This window comes from Gorilla gorilla, chromosome 15 (genome assembly GCF_029281585.2).
Source record: "Gorilla gorilla gorilla isolate KB3781 chromosome 15, NHGRI_mGorGor1-v2.1_pri, whole genome shotgun sequence".
NCBI classification, from domain to species: Eukaryota; Metazoa; Chordata; class Mammalia; order Primates; family Hominidae; genus Gorilla; species Gorilla gorilla.
In genome coordinates, this window is record NC_073239.2 from 70,348,799 (window position 1) to 70,370,550 (window position 21,752).

At 39.5% G+C, this 21,752-nt stretch overlaps 1 long non-coding RNA gene across 6 annotated transcripts in view; it reads left to right on the forward strand.

Annotated features, from left to right (window-relative positions):
- The window catches only part of LOC129526638 (uncharacterized), a 422,067-nt gene that overhangs the window by 238,567 nt on the left and 161,748 nt on the right, over window positions 1–21,752 (forward strand). The window contains exon 7 of one of the 6 annotated variants that reach the window (XR_010130750.1): window positions 575–929. The exons of the other annotated variants lie outside the window; for them this stretch is intronic. This is a non-coding gene — a long non-coding RNA (uncharacterized lncRNA). Of the gene's footprint in view, window positions 1–574; window positions 930–21,752 lie in introns of those variants that run through there. 6 annotated transcript variants of the gene reach the window in all.

Below are 21,752 nucleotides of genomic sequence, written 5' to 3' on the forward strand. Positions count from 1 at the left end.
GTTTGCAGTATTTAGGCCATCATTTCCTTATTTTGACAGGTCATATGTTTAATAATCTTATGTGGCTTATTTTATTTGTAATTATTATTGCTTTTGCTTAGGACTCCTGGAATACTTTGTTTCCTAGGAAATGGAAATCCAGGTTCTTAGTTACATGCAACTTCTTAATGACAAATGTAAGCGGAGAAGATGTCAGCAGAAGTTAACTTCTCGAAGAAGAATCCATCATACCAATGTTTTACTGATGTTCCAACTAGTAGAGAAAGGTTCAGCCTGTGATCTCAATTTCTTTGAGAACCCTCTCAATTCTACAAGAGCTTGTGTCAATCTAATTTAAATGCTCTTGATGGTCTTAAATTATTGAGAAAAATATAAATCCATGTACTAGATACCTATCCAAACTTAAATATATTTTATAATAGGTGAGTGACATATACCCACATGCAAGCATATCTGTGCGCTCTTACTGCTGCTAGATTTTATGTTTCAAATTACTTGTCTTTTTAATTTAATTTAATTTTAAAACCAAATTGAGTAAAGTATGATTACATACACTGATATTCATCCTTTTTAGGTGTACCGTTCAATGAGTCTTGGCCAGTGAATACCATCATGTAACCACCATCACGATCAAGATGGCAGGGTGCTTCCATCACCCCAGGAAGTTCTCTCCTGCCCCCTTGTAGCTAGTGTCCTCCTTCTACCCTCAGCCCCTGGCAACCACTAATTTGTTCTCTTTCTCTATAGTTTTTCCGTTTCCAAAATAAATCTTACGTAAATAAAACCATACACTACAGGAGGCTTTTTATTTTTCATCAACAAAAACTAATATAGAAGGCCTTATGGCTGCTTCTGCCTGTGGTGTATTTGTATTCATTTCTTGACTACTTTCGTTGTGGGTGCCAGGACAGAATAAGAAAGGCAATAATAAAACCAGAAAGGACTGTCTAAGGGGAGTGGAGAAAAGTGATATCAACATGAGAAATGATTGAATGGAACAAATGTATTCTGTCTACTTGCCCCTGAGGAAAGAAGTAGATGCTTAATTTTTGAAATGTCCATTCAGTAGCATTAGCTTTCCCTCTATTGTGTTACAATAATGTGATGATATTCTCTTGTTTATGTAAAAAGGGGAATTCCTAGCTGCTATGGTCTTAATACAGCCCCCAAAGTTCATGTGTTGGAAACTTAATCCCCAATGCAGCAGTGTTGGGAGGTGGAGGATTTTGGGAGGTGTTTAGGTCATGAGAACTCCACCCTCATGAATGAATTCATGTCATTATAAAAGGACTTAATGGAGACAGTTTGTTTTTTTTCACCCCTTCCGTTCCTTCTGCCATCTGAGGACACAGGGTTTGTCCCCTCTGAATGATGTAGTAACAAGGCACCATCTTGGAAGCAGAGAGCAGCCCTCACCAGACACCCAGCTTGCTAGTACCTTGATCTTGGGCTTCCTAACCTTTAGAACTGTGAGAAATAAAAAAATGTTCTTTATAAATTACCCAGTTTCAGGTATTTTGTTAGAGAAGCACAACCACTTTTATACACTAGCCAATGTAGAATTTCAAAATATTTGACTCTTTCAACATTCTGGACCTCTCTAGTTGGACGAATTTTTATTTTTTCTGTAATAAAAGGCACTTATCTTCTTTGGACTGTGTCAGAAGAGAGACTGTGAAGCACAACAGAAATGCTGTGTTATTAGCTGTGTGACCTTGAGCATGTCTCTTACTCTCTTTGAGTTTAGTTTACTCTCCTGGAAAATGTGGATTAATAATAATATCTTCTTCATAGGTTGTTGTGAACATTGAATGAGATAATGCAAATTCTATGCCCTGTGTCTGGGCATAGAAAGCACAGAGAAAATGTTAATATACTTTGTTCCTTCTTTTTTAAATATGTAATGCAGGATAAAAATAGAATATTTAAAAATAATATATGGCTCTTGTTGCTATATCATAACAGCCATAAAATGATGCAAAATATTAAAATGTTTACTAATTTTTTTTTTTTGGAAACATGATCTTGCTCTGTCACCCAGGCTGGAATGCAGTTGTGTGATCACAGCTCACTGTAGCCTCGAACTCCTGGGCTCATGGAATCCTCCAGCCTCAGTCTTCTGAGCAGCTAGGACTACAGGCGCAAGCCACCATGCCCAGATAATTCTTTTATGTTTTGTAGAGATGGGGGTCTTGCTGTGTTGCCCAGGCTGGTCTCAAACTCCTGGCCTCAAGTGATCCTCCTGCCTTGGCCTCCCAAAGTGGGATTATAGGTGTGAGCCACTGTGCCTGGTCAGTAATTTATTTAGTTAAGATGCAATAAATTAAAAGATGTGGTACTTATCTTTATGGTACATCCACTTTCACAGAAAAGAGGAAAAAAAAAACTCTCTTGAAACAATCATAGAATGGCTATAAATCAACATAAAAATAAGAATGTGATAATTCAGCACAGAATATATAGCATAAAGCTGAAGAAATGGGGCTAAGATTAGGCATCAGCAACTTGCCTGCTACAAAAGACTTTTGGATGTTCTATTTGAGTCTCTGAGGAGGAGACTGGCTCAGACCACCATCCAGGCCAGCAAAGAAGTGATAGCATGAGTAGAGGTGGGCAGGTGGGAATGGTTGAGGACTATAGAAGAACAGTGAGGAGATCTAATAACCTACACAGAGGGAGCAATAGAAAAGAAATTGAGGACCTAAGTAGGAAAGTGAGAAAGGGAAGAGGTGAGGCAGTTAGAAAATGTAATCAATTGATACAAGACTTAAAATAATGCCATAATTGATATACAGTGCTATCTGGAGCTACTGTGATAGGAACTGTGTGAAAGGAAGACTGCTTACAGCACTGTGCATAGTGGTTCAGACTATGGACACCTGTGGGATGTGTGAAATGTGCACATGTCACCACTCCTGCCTCCCTCCCCCACTCCTGCCTCCCTCCCCCACTCCTGCCTCCCTCCCCCACTCCTGCCTCCCTCCCCCACTCCTGCCTCCCTCCCCCACTCCTGCCTCCCTCCCCCACAGCAGACATCAACAATCAACTAGGACTCTGATCTCAGATGCAACCTCAGAACCCTTCTCAAGACAGCACTCTTGATCTTCATATTTGATGATCAGAATGGGCAAAAGATAAAAAGCAACTGTCACCTCAGACTCTTGAGTTAAAATATGTAACAGTTGTTAATGAAGCATCACCTAGTGCATATGTTTTGCAGCTCTTAGAGTCACTATGCAGAACTCATTCAGTTGCAAGAGCTCCATTAGTATGTTGGCAGAGTCTGTCACAGAAATGCTTTTCAAGGGCATTATTTGAAGTATGATATGACATTGCCTCCCTTAAATATTTCTCAGGCTTTGCAAACTTAGAGGATAACTTTGCCAAATCTTGTAAGTTTTTGTTTCCCATTACTGATTTTTTTTCACAAATAGTCATTAAACACTCATTTGTTAAAGGCTTAACACACTCCATTTTTCTACCAAATTTATGTTTGCACCCAAACTATGTTTCAGCAATTCAGAATTAAATTAATGCAGTACATCCTATTTATCAATATGGCAGACCAGCTGCTGGAGGACAAGGGATGATTTACACCCGACTGTGAGTCTGTGTGTTTGTCTGTACACGTGTGTGTGTGTATATACATCTTGCATAAACCTGTGAGCTCTTCCCTGGTATTTATTTCACATTGGAGAATTCCTGATAAAATAATCCTTCAAATATCTTGACATGTGGTTTAAATCATCAAAGAGAAAAAAAAATTTGTAAAAGCACATAGAGGGCACCCCAAAACACGTACATCTTACCAGTTAACTCCCTTTGTAGTCAATGTAAACCATGAGAGACAGTCATTTTGAGTCAGATCCGAACCTAAATATCTATTTTAAAGTATCTTACTAGTTTGAATTATGATAGGTGCTTCAATTGAGGGTAACATGGTAAGAGCATTATACTTACATTGTGTGCTTATAATTAGAATATTTTTCTGACAAAAGGTCAAAACTATTTTGAATGCCTGTGTTGTTGCTATGGGATTTGTTTGTCCTAAGCGTTGATAAACAGGAATAAGTAGGGCCAATCATTTCAGATGCTTACTGTGTGACATTCCAGGGGTGTGGCATCACACAAAATAATAAGAATTAAATGGCAATTAAATCCAAAGTTCAGGAGTTTGTGGCCACAAAAGATGTTGGTACTTTTAGTGTTTTTGTAGCGCAAACATGAACCCACTCAGTGTTGGACCTGGTGGGGCCTCGGAGGTAATCTACTAACCTCCTCATTTTACAGATGTGCACACCAAGCATCAGAGAGGGAGGAGGAATTGCTTATGGTCACTCAGTTTGTCCAGGGTTGTTACTGGAATCCATGATTTTTTGGTTTGTAGCTCTATGTCTTTAGGCATTTACTTATTTTTGGTGCTTCCTCCATCCCTTTAAAAGCCTCACACTGGAAAATTCTGCAGTCATTGAAAAGTTGCACCTGTGTTGATAAAGATCATTCCTGGCTGTCAAGAAGGGCTAAGAAGTGGTGAAGACACTTGTATCTATTCCCTCCCTGGTGAGCTGGTTTACAGGGGCAGAGAATGGAGGGCCCCTTTACCAAGGTTGGAGCAAAGGAGGTTGGAGAAACCACATAACTTCTTTTTTCTCTGAAGTCTTCACTGCTCACTTGGAGTTGAGTCATGGAATGACCATTCTTGTTATGTCATCTGACATTGTTGATAAATGTTGTCATTTTCTTTTTATGTGTGTTGTCCTGTTTATGCAGCATAGCAGGGATGACCACTGCAGAGCTAAAGGACTGGCATGCAGGAACCATGAGCTTTCCCCTGGCATCCCCAGGATAGGTTGACGGACTCAGGGGTCTGGTAGGCTGGCCAGGGCAAATCCAGGGAGATGACGTTTTGGTGCGTTTATTGTGATAATGTTTCCTCCTGCCTATCACCTCCTCGTTTGTCTGGCAAACTGCTGTTCATCCTTCAATACTGAATGCTTGGTGGGAATATAAATTAGTACAACCTCTACGGAAAACAGTATGGAGATTTCTTAAAGAGCTAAAAGTAGATCTACTACTTGATACAGCAATCCCACTACTGAGTATCTACCCAAAGTAAAAGGAGTCATTACATTAAAAAAACCTGTATGTGTATGTTTATTGCGGCACAACTCACAATTGCAAAAATATGGAACCAACCAAAGTGCCCATCAACAGATGAGCGAACAAAGAAAATCTGGTATATATACACCATGGAATACTACTCAGCCATAAAAAAGAATTAACTAATGTATTTTGCAGCAACTTGGATGGAGCTGGAGGCCATTTTTCTCAGTAAGTAAGTCAGGAATGGAAAACAAAATACTGTATGTTCTCACTTATTAATAGGAGCTAAGCTATCAATACACAAAGGCATGCAGAATGGCGTAATGGACATTGGAGACTCAGAAGGCAGGGGTGGGTGGGGGTGAGTGATAAAAATCTACATACTAGGTATCATGTACACTACTTGGGTGACGTGTGCACTAAAATCTCAGACTTCACCACTATACAATTTATTCATGTAACAGAAAACCACTTGTACCACAAAAGCTATTGAAATAATTTTTTTTTTTAAAGAAAGACTGAGTACTAACACCTCCTCTTTTTTCAATCCTTCCCAAGACCACCTTCCTCCCTTATCTCTCCTGTGTGTTCCTAGAGAGATGTATTTGAACTGAGGTATTTGGACTGGATGGTTTCTGAGATCATTTCTGGTTTTTAAACATTTCCTGGTTCTCTAGCAATGCCTGCCCCCAGTGATTAAGCCCTCCAGCTGGTGACCAGCCTGGCACTGGTTTGAATCAGGATTGGGAGGAATTTGTTTTCTCAAGGCACATCTGCTGGGATGTGGGTTGCTTGAAGATGCCGGTCCCACACACCCAGAACACTGCCTGTCGAATGGCTCCACAGCTGGCCCAGGAGAACTGGAGTCGCTGTCTCCAACAGCTGTGCTCCTTCTTTGCCTTCTATAAACAGATGACCGATTGAGTTGGTAACTTCAGAGGCATACTTCTCTCCCCTCTCCCCTTTTCTTTTCATGAGATGTGTACTAACTGTAGCTGCTGCAAAATCTGGGAGCCACCCCTTCAACATTTTTCTTCTCTAGAAGGGAGAGTTTCTTAGGTATCCAGTGTTTGGATCTCTCACCCTGTCATCATTCCCACCCTCCCACACAACATCACACACTCTTTCCCTCTCTCTCTCTTTCTCTCTCTCTCTCTCTCTCTCTGAGGCATCTATAGTCTATAGTTACCTTTATAGTATAAATATTAGCTGGAGAATAGCTGAGTCATCTCCAGTTTAATTATATGTGATCTACTGGCTGAAATCTACCTCTATCACATTCTATACACCTTTCAGCTTTATTTTTTCTTGTTGGTACTTACGTTAAACAGACCATGGCCTGTATTTTGTATATATCAGCTCTTCACTCTCCACCATGAAGAGAACGTAAACTGCAGGGGACTGAAATCGTTTTGTTTGCTATTGTATCCTCAGAACCTAGAAGCGTACCTGGCACATGGTAGATTTTCAATAAAAGATGTCAGATGAATGAATTATCAGTTTCCAGGAGCGAATTGTCTTGGACCCACTACTACATTCCTCTGTGCCTCAGCCAGGGTTGGGCGTGGGAAGGGAAGTGTGGCAAAAAGAGGCAAAAACTCCAGATAAACTGAGGATAAGGCTGACACCGAAGAATTTTGTTTCTTCCTTATTGGAACTCAGTGAGAAGATGGTCTTGCTGAGACTTTCAACTTAGTACAGCCATCTGCAGCTAGAAAAATGGCTGCTTGGGGGTTTTTATAAAGAAACTTGATGAGCCAGGGCCCCTTAGTTTTCTGTGTCTTACAGTATGGAAATGACATGAAAGGGACCTCCATGTTCTTGCCTGCCTTGGTGAGACACAAAAGTCTTGAGAACCGAAGAGCCAGGATTAGGAGATTGTAAATGGCAGAGATTTCCACTTAGAGTCTGAGACAGGGAGCAAGGGCTTCAGTAAAGGGTGTCATAGTTATGCCTCAAGAATCATTAGGGACCAACTGTACCTCCAGTCACAGGATAAGCCACTCAATTTCATGGAGAAGATCCACAGCCCTTGAGGTCCTTCCTTCCAATTCTCTACACAGCCATGCAACTTCTCCTTCACAGACACCATCTTGAGAGAAAAAGGATAAAGGAAGACATCCGAAGAAGAAATAATTCAGCCCTGCTCCAGATTTCAAACTTTGAATTGCCTGAATATTTAACCCACTTAAGACAGAATGAGACCAAGAAGGGGCTGAGATAGCTTTCATTGGCATATATGATTTTTTTTCTTTTCCCATCATTGGCATATGGGCAACATGAGATCCACTGTAGCTAATGCGTTTAAAAAGCATGTCCAATAATACCTTTTTAAAAGCGTGTCTAAGCACAGGTTAAGCTTAAGCTATCCCTCCTCCTTCCCTGCCATCGTCAGCGCCTATGATGTTTTAGGAAAAGATTCAGTGAGTAGAAAACAGGATCAACAAGCCTAGACCTGCAAATTGCATAGGAAGACAGTTTCAGTCTTGGAAACTCAGACACCACTCTTAGCCCCCAGCAGAGGGCAGGCTCTCTTTCTGTCTTTGAGTGTCAGGGGTGTCTAGCACCATTCTCTGCTCCAGGGAGCATTGCCTGGGGACTCTTTTTTTGGGACCCTCTCTGGTGCACACTCTATAGATGTAAGTCCTCAGAGCAGATGGTCTACCCCATCCCATGAGCCCTTAGCCTCTCCTGCAAATCTATCATTGCTCAGGGACACAGAGAAAATGCACTCCTCTGGGTACACTTCCATTCTGTTTGGTTCTTAATGTATCATGGTGATAACCTTATTATCTTAACACTGAAAGCCAAAATTATTCTTGGTTGCTTTGTGTAGGAGAACATTTGCTAAACTCTCAGGGGTAAATACTGAGAAGTGTGGGTTAGCTGTATAAAGGGCAAGCAGGGAGATAGATGGCTGGCTGTGCTCTTGAACTGAATAGGGCTGTGGGTTGAGGAGATGGGATGAGAGGTGGGGGAAGGGTAAGCAGCTCTGTGGAGTGATGCAGGACTTTGAAGAACAGTGATGTACATTTTATGTTTATGGACTGAAACACACCCACACAAAACTTTTTGTGAGCATTTCTGCTTTTGCTTCTTTGTTTGGTATGGAAATAATGAAAGGTAGCTGATTTCCCTTTCTGGATTGGAAGATGAGAAGATGATCCAAAACCAGAAGGAGTTCTGCAGGTGACTGTGAGAACATAAGAAACCCAGAAATTCACAGAAATCTTGATGTTTCTTCAAATAGTGGAATAGGAATTTCAAGATAATTGTATCTAGATTGCAGACCGACATCTGGATTACATTAATTGAAAGTCACGGCCAAACCTAATATCTTTCCATCCTCTCTCTTTGTATCTCAGTGAGCTCTTGTTTCTGAGGCATTTTAAGTTTTCATTCCTTAGGTGACGCTGTTTTCTATTCTCTTCAGAAAACATGGAGGAGAACAGAAGGGCCCATATTCTCTATTTGGGTTTCTTATTTCCAGGGTGGAGCCACTGACCAGTTCAAAGAATGCTACATGAGAAACAGAAAATTCTCAACACAGGTCCATATCAAAATGACATTTTATTGATTTGGCAGTGAAGATATTATGTGTGCAAATATTGAAAGAATTCTTAAATGGAAGAGACTGAGAAGTATGATTTTAAATCTGGCTATCCTTGCCTCATTCAATATAGGTCTGTTGCACACCCACATCAGTGTCTGGGCACCCAGATTGCTGCAGATTTCATTTTCTCTGCAACAAAACACCATTGTTCTGGTCCCTCTGAAGCCAGTATCTTGCATTCCACAAACCTTCCACTATGCCACGCTGCATCAGTGGTGCTAATGGCCTTTAGCATCACTATGCTATAGTAGTTTTTTATGTAGAAACAAATAAAATTTAGATCCCTTAGAAATAAAAGGAATGATTTTTTGACTCCTATGGTGGAATAGGCATGGGGTAGAGGCCTGCCTCAGGCCTGCTGGATCTAAGGGCTCCTATGACACTGTTAAGGCCAATCTTGCTTTGTATCTCTTGGTCACTTGATTGTCAGGTGATGAACAAGAGGGGTACTCGAAGGCAGACTCATATTGTATCTATGTAGAAACTCTAGGGTGAGAAGAAAGTCTTTTTGATAGGTTTTGCAGATCAGTCTCAGGGAGGAATATGATCAGCTTGGTGTGCAATGATTATTTCCCATGGCTGAGCCCATCACTGTAGCCAGGTCATGGAAGAGTCTGATTGGCCAGGGCTGGATCATGTGCCTGGTCCTGTGGTCAATAACGATGGGCCAGCTCCACCGGGACCAGGAGAAATCAGTTCCCCATAACAAAAATAGATTCTGGTGGCAAAGGGGGAAGGGAGTGCAATAGGTACAATCAGCAGGTATCTACTTCCTACAGAAGAGTTAGAACTCAGAGGTACTGTGTTTTAACAGGCTAGGAAATGAGACCCAATTTGCTCTAGGGGAGGGGAAGCCTGTACCATGTGTTTGTGAGGGAAAGCCATTGTAGATACAACAACATAGTCTCTGACTACAGGAATTTTATGGCACAGATACATAATTATATAAGGAGGTGACTGCTATTAAAAGAACCAGTCTGAAGAAATATACATTTAAAACGTAAAGATATAATTTACATGAGTTAAATAAATGTTAAGAATAGCTGAGGTGAAAGAATTTGGGTTAGGTTGTTTATACTTAGAGTTCATATGAGAATGCACATTAAAAATCCCATCAAAATATTCTTTCTCATTTGCTTACATATTTATCTTCCTATTTCATCACTGTCTATGACTTGTCTGTTGTCTATTGATAGGTAACACACACTCACTCACACACACACACTCTTCTAAGCTTGGTGGAGTTATTTAGCAGCCTGCTCACAGATCTGTAAATCAGACAGTTGGCCCAGCTGGTTTAGAGTATGATATAAATTAATCCTCCACTAAAATATATTAGATACTTATGCTGGTACACACAGGTGCCAGTGGAAAGCTGTCCTCCCAGGAGTTGTGAAATTGCAACAAAAAGTCAAGGAAAGAGAAGATGAGACACACAGACACCTTATTAGTCTAATGTAGCTTGGGCCTTCTGGCTTCATAAATGAATTTCTCGTGGCAGATAGAGAAGATCTGTCATTTAAACAACCAAAGCAGATAGCACACTCAGAATCACTCACCCAGCTTCAGAAATCTGAGGCGTGGAGTCTGCCTGCTTTGTTTTTGATTTCCAAGAGATACTAGTTTAAATGTTCAAATTTTATTTGCCTAGCATCCCAGAAGAAGGTAGCACAAAATGAAGTTTCCACTACAATACTTTACTGTGGATTTTTAATGGTGAAATATATCATAAATACAACTGTTTAAAGTATATGTAAAATTTAAACAGTGGTATATCCAACACCTAGCTTAAGACATAAAATATTACCAGTAATTAGACACATATTATGTGTCCCTCACAAAAAACATCTTCCACTCTCTCCACCAAGAGGTAACCATGGTTCCCAACTTTGTGTTAGTCATTCTTTTGCTTCTCTTCAGAGTTTTATTGCCTATTTATCATCCCTAAGCAGTATATCATTTAATTTTGCCTATTTATGACTTTTAAATATGCAAGATAATACTGAATATATTCCTCTGAGACTTGCTTATTCTGCTTGACATTGATTTGAGATTTATTTATGTTGATGTGGGTAGCTATGGCTCATTCATTTTTCACTACTGTATAGTAGCCCATTGTCTGAATATGCAACAATATATTCATCTCTTCTATTGCTGAACATTCTACCATTTGAGACTATGTTGCTGTGAACACTCTTATCTCTTGGCACATGTGTTCAAGCATTTTTCTTGTAGTTGTTGAGTCATGTTAATTGTGTTTACTCTCCTTTAAAATAAAGACAGGCATTCTCAGAGTTAGCCATTCTGAATCAATTTTCCCAGGCCCACAAGGGGCTTTTTTATGTCTGCTTATGTTTTCTCTTCTTTTCATAAAGTATTGTTTTTCTTCTTCAGGGACTCCAATTTTCCTGGCTCTTACTTGCCAGTCTTCTATTTCAACCACTTTCTCTGTGACCCATTTTTACTTCTTTATTGTCTCATTTTTATTATCTTTCTTATTTTCCTGCCTTTCTGCATTTGAAAATACTTTACTTTGGGCAGCTTGTAATTTATTCTCCATTTCTGATGAGGTTTTTCTTTTTATTTTCTTCAACTTTTTTCTTGCATTAAATTAAACCTTGTCTCTTTCTTCCTCTTTTTGTACAATTTCTATTCACAGTTTTTGAATTTCTAATGTTACGTGTTTTTTAATACTCCAAATAAATGTTTGAGGGTATTTAGTTTTATTTGGAGTGTTGTGTTACAATTTTCTTCAGATTTGGAGTTTTTTGGGAATATTTTTATCAGGTAAAATATGTTTATTTGCATTTTAAAAAAATTTTAGTAGCTTTGAATAGAGGTGTTCTGATTTCTACTAATTTTAGGTATTTTATAGAGGTTCCTGGTTTGAAATTATTCTCTTCTGTCAGTATAGTAAAATGCAGTTTTTAAATGAATAGCATCTTTGTGGTGGTTGGGAAGTGGAGCTGTTGGCATGTCTTCTGATTCTCTTTTATTTGTGCAGAATCACTACTTTTCCTCTCTTACTTCTTTTCTTTCACCTCCACATCTCAGAATGATGCTTCCCTCTCTCGATTTATGTTTTTAATCTTCCAAACATTTTTTTGTCTTCAAGACTGCCATGTCCAGTTTTGCCAAGTCCCCTGTAAGTAGTGCTGTGATCTACAAAGTTTCAGACTTGTCTTTATCATTTTAGTTCTTAGTATTTGATAGGGTTTGGTTCTGTATCCCCACCCAAACCTCATCTTGAATTGTAATCTGAATTGATATCCCCACGTGTTGGGGGAGGGGGTTAGATCATAAGGGTGGATCCCCCATGTTCTTCTCACGATAGTGAGTGAGTTCTCATGAGATCTGATGGTTTTATAAGGGGCTTTCCCCCACTTTGCTCTGCACTTCTCTCTCCTGCCACCATGTGAAGAAGGATGTGTTTGCTTCCCCTTCTGCCATGATTGTAAGTTTCCTGAGGCTTCCCCAGCCATGCAGAACTGTCAGTCAATTAACCTCTTTCCTTTATAAATTACCCAGTTTGGGGTATTTCTTCATAGCAGCATGAGAATGGACTAACACAGTAAATTTGTACTGTAGAGAGTGGGGTGCTACTATAAAGATATCCAAAAATGTGGAAGCAACTTTGGAACTGGGTAACAGGCAGAGATTGGAACAGTTTGGAGGGCTCAGAAGAAGACAGGAAAATGTGGGAAAGTTTGGAACTTCCTAGAGACTTGGAGAGCTCAGAAGACAGGAAGATGTAGAAAGTTTGGAACTTCCTACAGACTTGTTGAGTGGCTTTGACCAAAATGCTGATAGTGATATGAACACTGAAGTCCAGGCTGAGGTGGTCTCAGATGGAGATGAGAAACTTATTGGGAACTAGAATAAAGGTGATTCTTGCTATGCTTTAGCAAAGAAACTGGCAGCATTTTGCCCCTGCGTTAGAGATATGTAGGACTTTGAGCTTGAGAGAGACAATTTAGGGTATCTGGTGGAAAAAATTTCTAAGCAACAAAGTGTTCAAGAGGAAGCAGAGTGTATAAGCTTGGAAAATTTGCAACCTGATGATGTGATAGAAAAGAAAAACTCATTTTCGGGGGAGAAATTCAAGCTAGCTGCAGACATTTGCATAAGTAATGAGAAGCCAAATGTTAATCACCAAGGCAATGGGGAAAATGTCTCCAGGGCATGTCGTGACAGCCCCTCTCATCACAGGCCTGGAGGCCTAGGAGGGAAAAATGGTTTCATGGGCCAGGTCCAGGGCCCCCCTGCTGAGTGCAGCCTTAGAACTTGGTGCCCTGCATCCCAGCTGTTTCAGCTATGGCTAAAAGGAGCCAAGCTACAGATCAGGCTGTGGCTTCGGAGGGTGCAAGCCCCAAGCCTTGGCAGCTTCCACATGGTATTGGTCCTGCAGGTGTTTAGAAGGTAGGGATTGAGGTTTGGGAACCTCCACCTGGATTTCACATGATGTATGGAAATGCCTGGATGTCCAAGCAGAAGTTTGCTGCAGTGGTGGCACCCTCATGGAGAACCTCTGCTAGGGCAATGTGGAAGGGAAATATGGGATTCGAGCCCCCACACAGAGTCCACACTGGGGCATTGCCTACTGGAGCTGTCAGAAGAGGGCCACTATCCTCCAGACCCCAGAATGGTAGATCCACCAACAGCTTGCACCATGCACCTGGAAAAGCTGCAGACACTCAACAGCAACCCATGAAAGCCTCTGGGAGGGGAACTGTACCCTGCAAAGCCACAGGGCTGGAGCTGCTGAAGGCTGTGGGAGCCTACCTCTTGCATCAGCATGACCTGGATGTGAGACATGGAGTGAAAGGAAATTATTTCAGAGCTTTAAGACTTAATTACTACCTCATTGGATTTTAGACTTGCATGGGGCCTGGAGTCCCTTTGTTTTGGCCAATTTCTCCCATTTGGAATCGGTGTATTTACCCAATGCCTGTACCCCCATTGTATCTATTAATAGGAAATAATTAATCTGCTTTTGATTTTACAGGATCATAGGTGGAAGGGACTTGCCTTTTCTCAGATGAGGCTATGGACAAATGAGTTAAGACTTTGCGGAACTGTTGAGAAGGCATAATCGTGTTTTGAAATGTGAGAAAGACAAGATTTAGAAGGGTCTAAAGGCAGAATGATATGGTCTGGCTCTGTGTCCACACCCAAATCTCATCTTGAATTGTAATCCCCACATGTTGGGGGAGGGACCTCGTGGGAGGTGATTAGATCATGGGGGCAGTTCTCTCATGCTGTTCTTATGATAGTGAGTGAGTTCTCATGAGATCTGATGGTTTTACAAGGGGCTTTTCCTCCCTTTGCTCTGCACTTCTCTCTCCTGCTGTTATGTGAAGAAGTATGTGTTTGCTTCCTCTTCCGCAATGATTGTAAGTTTCCTGAGGCCTCCCCAGCCATACGGAAATGTGAGTAAATTAAACCTGTTTTCTTTCTAAATTACCCAGTCTTGGGTATTTCTTCATAGCAGTATGAGCACAGACTAATACAGCATTGGACCTTCTCTTTTGGGGAGTGATTTTGCCTGTGACTTGTCTGTGATCTCTACTTATCTTTTCTCTTTTCCATGGAGTATCTTAGGACTGCCCTCCCACTATTCCTTACATCAATCATCTTGTAGTGGCAGCAGGAAATCTAATAATACCTCTGTTGGAATATAGTATTTTCTCCTCTACTTCTAAGTAATTTTAAGTTTGGAGTATTCTGTCTCCTGGGTCATGTATGGTTTATTTGTTCTTTTTGATCTTGTGATTTTTGGGAGGAGGGATGCACGAATTTACATTTAAGCACTGCCATTATTCTGGTGCCTATCAGAATTCGTGTGTATATCTTATTGTGAGGAAAGATTCTTATACATACAATAACAATGCCCATATAGAAAATTCGACAAAGTCAAGTTTCAAAGGAAAAAAAAAAACCCAGTAACCAATAAATATATAATAAATGTTCAATCTCACTAATAATTAAAAACACAAATAAAAACCATACCAATTTCTCACTTTCAGAATGAAAAATATTTGTTTTAAAAAATAATATCTAAACCAGGCATAGTGGTGCATTCCTGCAGTTTCAGCTATGCAGGAGGTTAAGGTGGTAAGATCACTTGAGCCTGGGATTTCAAGGCTGCAGTGAGCTATAATCACGTCTGGGAATAGCCATTGCACTTCAGCCTGGGCAATATAGTGAGACCCCATCTCTAAAAAAAATAATAATTAATCTTGACAAGGGAGTAGGGAAGCTGACAGTTTCTTCTATTGCCAAAGATAGCATAGGTTGGCACAATCTTTCTAGAGGGTAGTTTTTCATATAAACAACAATTTTAAAAGGCACATATACTTTTATTTAGTTATTTCACTTTCAGATATTTATGTAAAGAAAATAGTTATCATGCAACTAATAATGTAAATCAGTTATTAGGTAATTTTTTGATTTATAAAAATTTGTTATCAGATTAAATAGCCATCTTCAGAGGTTTTTTCAACATTAAAAATGATGAAAATCTGTGTTTGCTGACATGAAAAAAGGTAATTACAAAATAAGATTATGTACTAATTTTGTATTTAAGTAAATGTTTGCAAATTCACACACAAATGTATACCTGCACACACACACACACAAAATTCTGGAAGGAAATATACCAAAATTTTAGCCATTGTTGTCTTGGTGTGGTGAGATTATAGTTTATTTTTATTTTCTTCTTTCTAAATACTTTCCTAAATACCTTTCTTGTTAAAAGGCAGTTGGAACCAATTACTTCTGCATCAGAAATTTATTTTTATTAAAAAATTATGCTGCATATCTTGAGATGGCACTGAATTATGCTGATCCAGTTCAAGAACAATCTCTGAGGCATGGGTATCTATGAAGATAGATGGGTATCCGTCTATCTTCAGAATAACCTTAAATGGGTCTTTCAGGCAACTTCTTGACCCTAATAAATTCCAGTAGATTCTTGATACACTTGGGAGTTTGAATTAGTAGTATGTCTCTCCTTTTCCCACTCCCATTCCACTTAGTATATGAACCAGGTTGTTGACTGCAAATATTGCTAAAGAGTGGCTCCAAGCACAGCAGTATCATTTATCAATACTAGTATATCTAGAATGTATCAAAAGTAAAACAGTGTTTACTTGGTAGTAAAAAATAATTTATCGAACCTACACTGAGACATACCTCTCCTCTGTACCAAAAAGAAACATCATCTGCTGTGATTTTTTACAAGCCAAGTTGGGTAACGTTAACACTGATAAAAATAACCATGGTTTTCAACCAGTACATACAAAGGTAGAGAGTACTATTTGGCCCTCTACAGCAAAACCTGTTTTTCCATTCTATCTTGTGGCTTCTTGCTCTTCCATGGTGCACTAGAAGGAACCCTAGATGGGTATCAGGAGCTTTCTGTTGAGTGGCCCTAATGTGATACCAGACTTAGGACAAAGCACTTAATTTCCTTTGGAAATTTTTTAATGAAGCAATACATAGGAGATTGATGAGTGGATCTTTTAGATTTCCTAACAACTCTAATGTTCTTTGGGTCAAGAAATCTCTTTCATCAACTGGTGTAAATGCTGTGATACAAGTAGTCACACTTGTTTGATTTTGATTTTCTTTACTTCATCTGTGTGGGACTTAAGGATGATAAGTATAAATCATTTAAAAATTATTTCTCAATGCACACTCAATTATTAGAATGCAATGGATTAAAGTTTTAAAAAATGCTTTCAAAATTGTTTTAGCATCATTTTAACATTTGCAAAAGAATGGAAATTCCCTTTCTCAAGTAGAGACAACTACAGAATATATGTGGATTTCTTGTTCTGATAATTTTTTGCTAAGTTGTAATGTGTAGGCATGGCTTCGTGTCCATCTAATTTACCACTGTGGGAAGAGGAAGACAAGAAGCAGAAGGTATACTCATGCCTAGATAACATCTTTTCTACAAATTTATCTCTATTATCAGCCTGGAAATAAAATGAACATAATTTAAAAATTAATATCTTTTTATTTTATTTGTTGATTCTTTCTAGTCCTTGTTATGTAAAAGTATTTTTATAATACGTTTGTATTCCCTTTAATTATTCTAATTGCTTCCCTGTGTACCTTGGAGAAGTCATCTAAATGCATTGGCTTTGTTTTAGTCGTCTGTTAAATCTGTTGGATAAGATGATCTAAGATACCCTCTTGTCCTAAGATTTTATTTATACATCAAAACTGGTGATATTGATAAAAAGGAGTTTATAACTTTGTTCTTATTCCATATGTCCATTGTAGGATAATTAGCAAATAGAGATACAGAAATATGATGTATAATCTGAACACCCAATAATAACTATTGTTAATGTTACTATAGTGATGGCATATAAATCACTTTTAACTCTAGTGTAAAGGTTCAGAGAAAAAAATTAAAAATGATAATAGCTATAATACTTTATTAATGGATATACAATATAAAAAGATGTAAATCATGACACCAAAAACATAAAATGTTTAGGGGGAGTAGAAGTGTAGAGTTTTTCTACGTGATCTAAATTAAGTTGTTATCGTCTAAAAATATACTGTTTCAACTATAAGATGTCCTATGTAAGCCCCCATGGTAACTACAAACATAAACCTATGGTAGATACACAAAAGAGAAAGAGAAAGGAATGAAAGCCACTGTATAAAATCATCAAATCACAGAGGAAGTCAGCAAGAAAGGAAGAAAGGAACAAATGAACTACAAAACACTCAGAAAACAATGAACAAAATGACAATCGTAAGCCCTTACCTAACAATAATTAATTTAAATGTAAATGGACTAAATTCTTCAATCAAAATAGAGAATGGCTAAATGGATAATAATTTTCTCTCTACCCCTTCATAATTTTTAACTGGACCTTCCTTTAATAAAGTCAGATTAACAAGAGAAAAACAAGTTTATTTGCATGGACATTTTATACATATGTAAGAGAAAATCTAGAGAAATTAGTAAATTTCTAGAGTAGATGTCAAAAAAGTTTTAGACTTCAGGCTTCAATACCTCTGCTCTCCGAAACAAAGAAAGAAGAGTGTGGGGAAATGCCTGGTTAAGAAGAGATGGCCAAGAAAAGCACCATAAAATAAAAGTAAGGTTTGTTATGCAGATTAAAGTCTATGCCTTCTCCATTGTATAGTAATTACTAATTACTATAAGTAACTAGTAATTTGTTTAGTGATACATTGCCTATGACCATCATTGTCTTCCTGGTGCAGAGAGGGAGACACCCTTACCAATGGAGGTTTTCTTTATAGATGCAAATTTCTTTGACAAAAGGGCAACTTTTCAGAGCTAATGCTGTGTCTGCAGTTTCTCAAAATAACCAGCTCAAAGTAATCAGTATGCAAAATAGTCATATATTGGGGTGGCCTATTCTGGTCTCCTACAGTCATGTTTTACAGTGGTGCGTCCCAAGCCCCATCAGTTTGTTTACCCACTCGTGAGTTAAATGACATGTATATGAATTTTTTCCAGTTTTGGAGATTATGACTAAAGCCACTATAAACATTTTCATTCACATTTCTGTTTGAACATGTTTTCATTTATTTTGTACCTAGGAGGGGTTTTGCTGGGTCATATGGTTGGTGTATGTATAACTTTTTAAGAAACTTCTGGGGGCATTCCAAGATGGCCGAATAGGAACAGCTCCAGTCTGCAGCTCCCAGCGTGATTGATGCAGAAGACGGGCGATTTCTGCATTTCCAACTGAGCTACCTGGTTCATCTCATTGGGATTTGTTGGACAGTGGGTGCAGCTCATGGAGGGCAAGCTGAAGCAGGGCAGGGTGTTGCCTCACCTGGGAAGTGCAAAGGGTTGGGGGATTTCCCTTTCCTAGCCAAGGGAAGCTGTGTGACAGACTACCTGGAAAAATGGGGCACTCCCACTCAAATACTACACTTTTCCCAAAGTCTTAGCAACTGGCAGACAAGGAGATTCTCTCTTGTGCCTGGTTTGGTGAGTCCCACGCCCAAGGAGCCTTGCTCACTGCTAGCGCAGCAGTCTGAGATTGATCTGCCAGGTGGCAGCCTGGCTGGGGAAGGGGAGTCCACCATTGCTGAGGCTTGAGTAGGTAAACAAAGCGACTGGGAAGCTTGAACTGGGCGGAGCCCACCACAGCTCACAAGGCCTACTGCCTCTAGGCTCCACCTCTGTGGGCAGGGCATAGCTGAAAAAAAGGCAGCAGAAAACTTCTGAAGACTTAAACATCCCTGTCTGACAGCTCTGAAGAGAGCAGTGGTTCTCCCAGCACGGCATTTGAGCTCTGAGAACGGACAGACTGCCTCCTCAAGTGGGTCCCTGACATCCGTGTAGCCTGACTGGGAGAAACCTCCCAGTAGGGGCCGACAGACACCTCATATAGGCAACTGCCCCTCTGGGATGAAGCTTCCAGAGAAAGGATCAGGCAGCAATATTTGCTATTCTGCAATATTTGCTGCTCTGCAGCCTCCGCCGGTGATACCCAGGCAAACAGGGTCTGGATTGGAACTCCAGCAAGCTCCAATAGACCTGCAGCTGAGGGACCTGACTGTTAGAAGGAAAACTAACAAACAGAAAGGAATAGCATCAACATCAACAAAAAGGTCATCTACACCAAAACCCCCATCTGTAGGTCACCAACATCAAAGATCAAAGGTAGATAAAATCACAAAGATGGTGAGAAACCAGAGCACAAAAGCTGAACATTCTAAAAATCAGAGCACCTCTTCTCCTCCAAAGGATCGCAGCTCCTCGCCAGCAACAGAACAAAGCTGGATGGAGAATGACTTTGATGAGTTGACAGAAGTAGGCTTCAGAAGGTCGGTAATAACAAACTTCTCCGATCTAAAGGAGGATGTTCAAACCCATTGCAAGGAAGCTAAAAACCTTGAAAAAATTTAGACAAATGGTTAACTCGAAGAAACAGTGTAGAGAAGAGTTTAAATGATCTGATGGAGCTGAAAACCATGGCACGAGAACTTCGTGACGCATGCACATGCTTCAGTAGCCAATTTGATCAAGTGGAAGAAAGGGTATCAGTGATTGAAGATCAAATTAATGAAATAAAGTGAGAAGACAAAGTTGGAGAAAAAAGAGTAAAAAGAAATGAACAAAGCCTCCAAGAAATATGGGACTATATGAAAAGAACAAATCTATGTTTGTCTGGTGTACCTGAAAGTGATGGAGAGAATGGAACCAAGTTAGAAAACACTCTTCAGGATATTAGCCAGGAGAACTTCCCTAACCTAGCAAGGCAGGCCAACATTCAAATTCAGGAAATACAGAGAACACCACAAAGATACTCCTCGAGAAGAGCAACCCCAAGACACATAACTGTCAGATTCACCAAGGCTGAAATGAAGGAAAAAATGTTAAGGGCAGCCAGAGAGAAAGATTGGGCTACCCACAAAGGGAAGCCCATCAGACTAACAGAGGATCTCTCTGCAGAAACCCTACAAGCCAGAAGAGAGTGGGGGCCAATAGTCAACATTTTAAAGAAAAGAATTTTCAACCCAGAATTTCATATCCAGCCAAACTAAGCTTCATAAGTGAAGGAGAAATAAAATCCTTTACAGACAAGCAAATGCTGAGAGATTTTGAAACCACTCGGCCTGCCTTACAAGAGCTCCTGAAGGAAGCACTAAACATGGAAAGAAACAACTGGTACCAGCCACTGCAAAAATAGGCCAAATTGTAAAGACCATCGACGCTATGAAGAAACTGCATCAATTAGTGGTCAAAATAACCAGCGAACATCATAATGACAGGATCAAATTCACACATAACAATATTAACGTTAAAGGTAAATGGGCTAAATGCCCCAATTAAAAGACGCAGACTGGCAAACTGGATAAACAGTCAAGACCCATCAGTGTGTTGTAATCAGGAGACCCATCTCACATGCAAAGATGCACATAGGCCAAAAATAAAGGGATGGAGGAAGATCTGCAAAGCGAATGGAAAGCAAAAAAAAAGCAGGCGTTGCAATCCTAGTCTCTAACAAAACAGACTTTAAACCAACAAAGAACAAAAGAGAAAAAGAAGGACATTACGTAATGGGAAAGGGATCAATTCAACAAGAAGAGCTAACTATCCTAAATATATATGCACCCAATACAGGAGCACCCAGATTCATAAAGCAAGTCCTTAGAGACCTACAAAGAGACTTAGACTACCACACAATAATAATGGGACACTTTAATACACCACTGTCAATATTAGACAGATCAACAAGACAAGATTAACAGGAATATCCAGGACCTGAACTCAGCTCTACAACAAGCAGACCTAATAGACATCTACAGAACTCTCCACCCCAAATCAATAGAATATACATTCTTCTCAGCACCACATCACACTTATTCTAAAATTGACCACATAATTGGAAGTAAAGCACTCCTCAGCAAATGTAAAAGAACAGAAATCACAACAAACTGTCTCTCAGACCACAGTGCAATCAAATTAGAGTTCAGGACTAAGAAACTCACTCAAAACCGCACAACTACATGGAAACTGAACAACTTGCTCCTGAATGACTACTGGGTAAATAATGAAATGAAGGCAAAACTAAAGATGTTCTTTGAAACCAATGAGAACAAAGATACAACATACCAGAATCTCTGGGACACATTTAAAGCAGTGTGTAGAGGGAAATTTATAGCACTAACTGCCCATAAGACAAAGCAGGAAAGATCTAAAATCGACAGCCTAACATCACAATTAAAAGAACTAGAGAAGCAAGAGCAAACAAATTCAAAAGCTAGCAGAAGGTAAGAAATAACTAAGATCAGAGCAGAACTGAAGGAGATAGAGACACAAGCCCTTAAAAAAAATCAATAAATCCAGGAGCTGGCCTTTTGAAAAGATCAACAAAAATTGATAGACCACTAGCAAGACTAATAAAGAAGAAAAGAGAGAAGAATCAAATAGACGCAATAAAAAATGATAAAGGGATATCACCACCGATCCCACAGAAATACAAACTACCATCAGAGAATACGGTAAACACCTCTATGCAAAGAA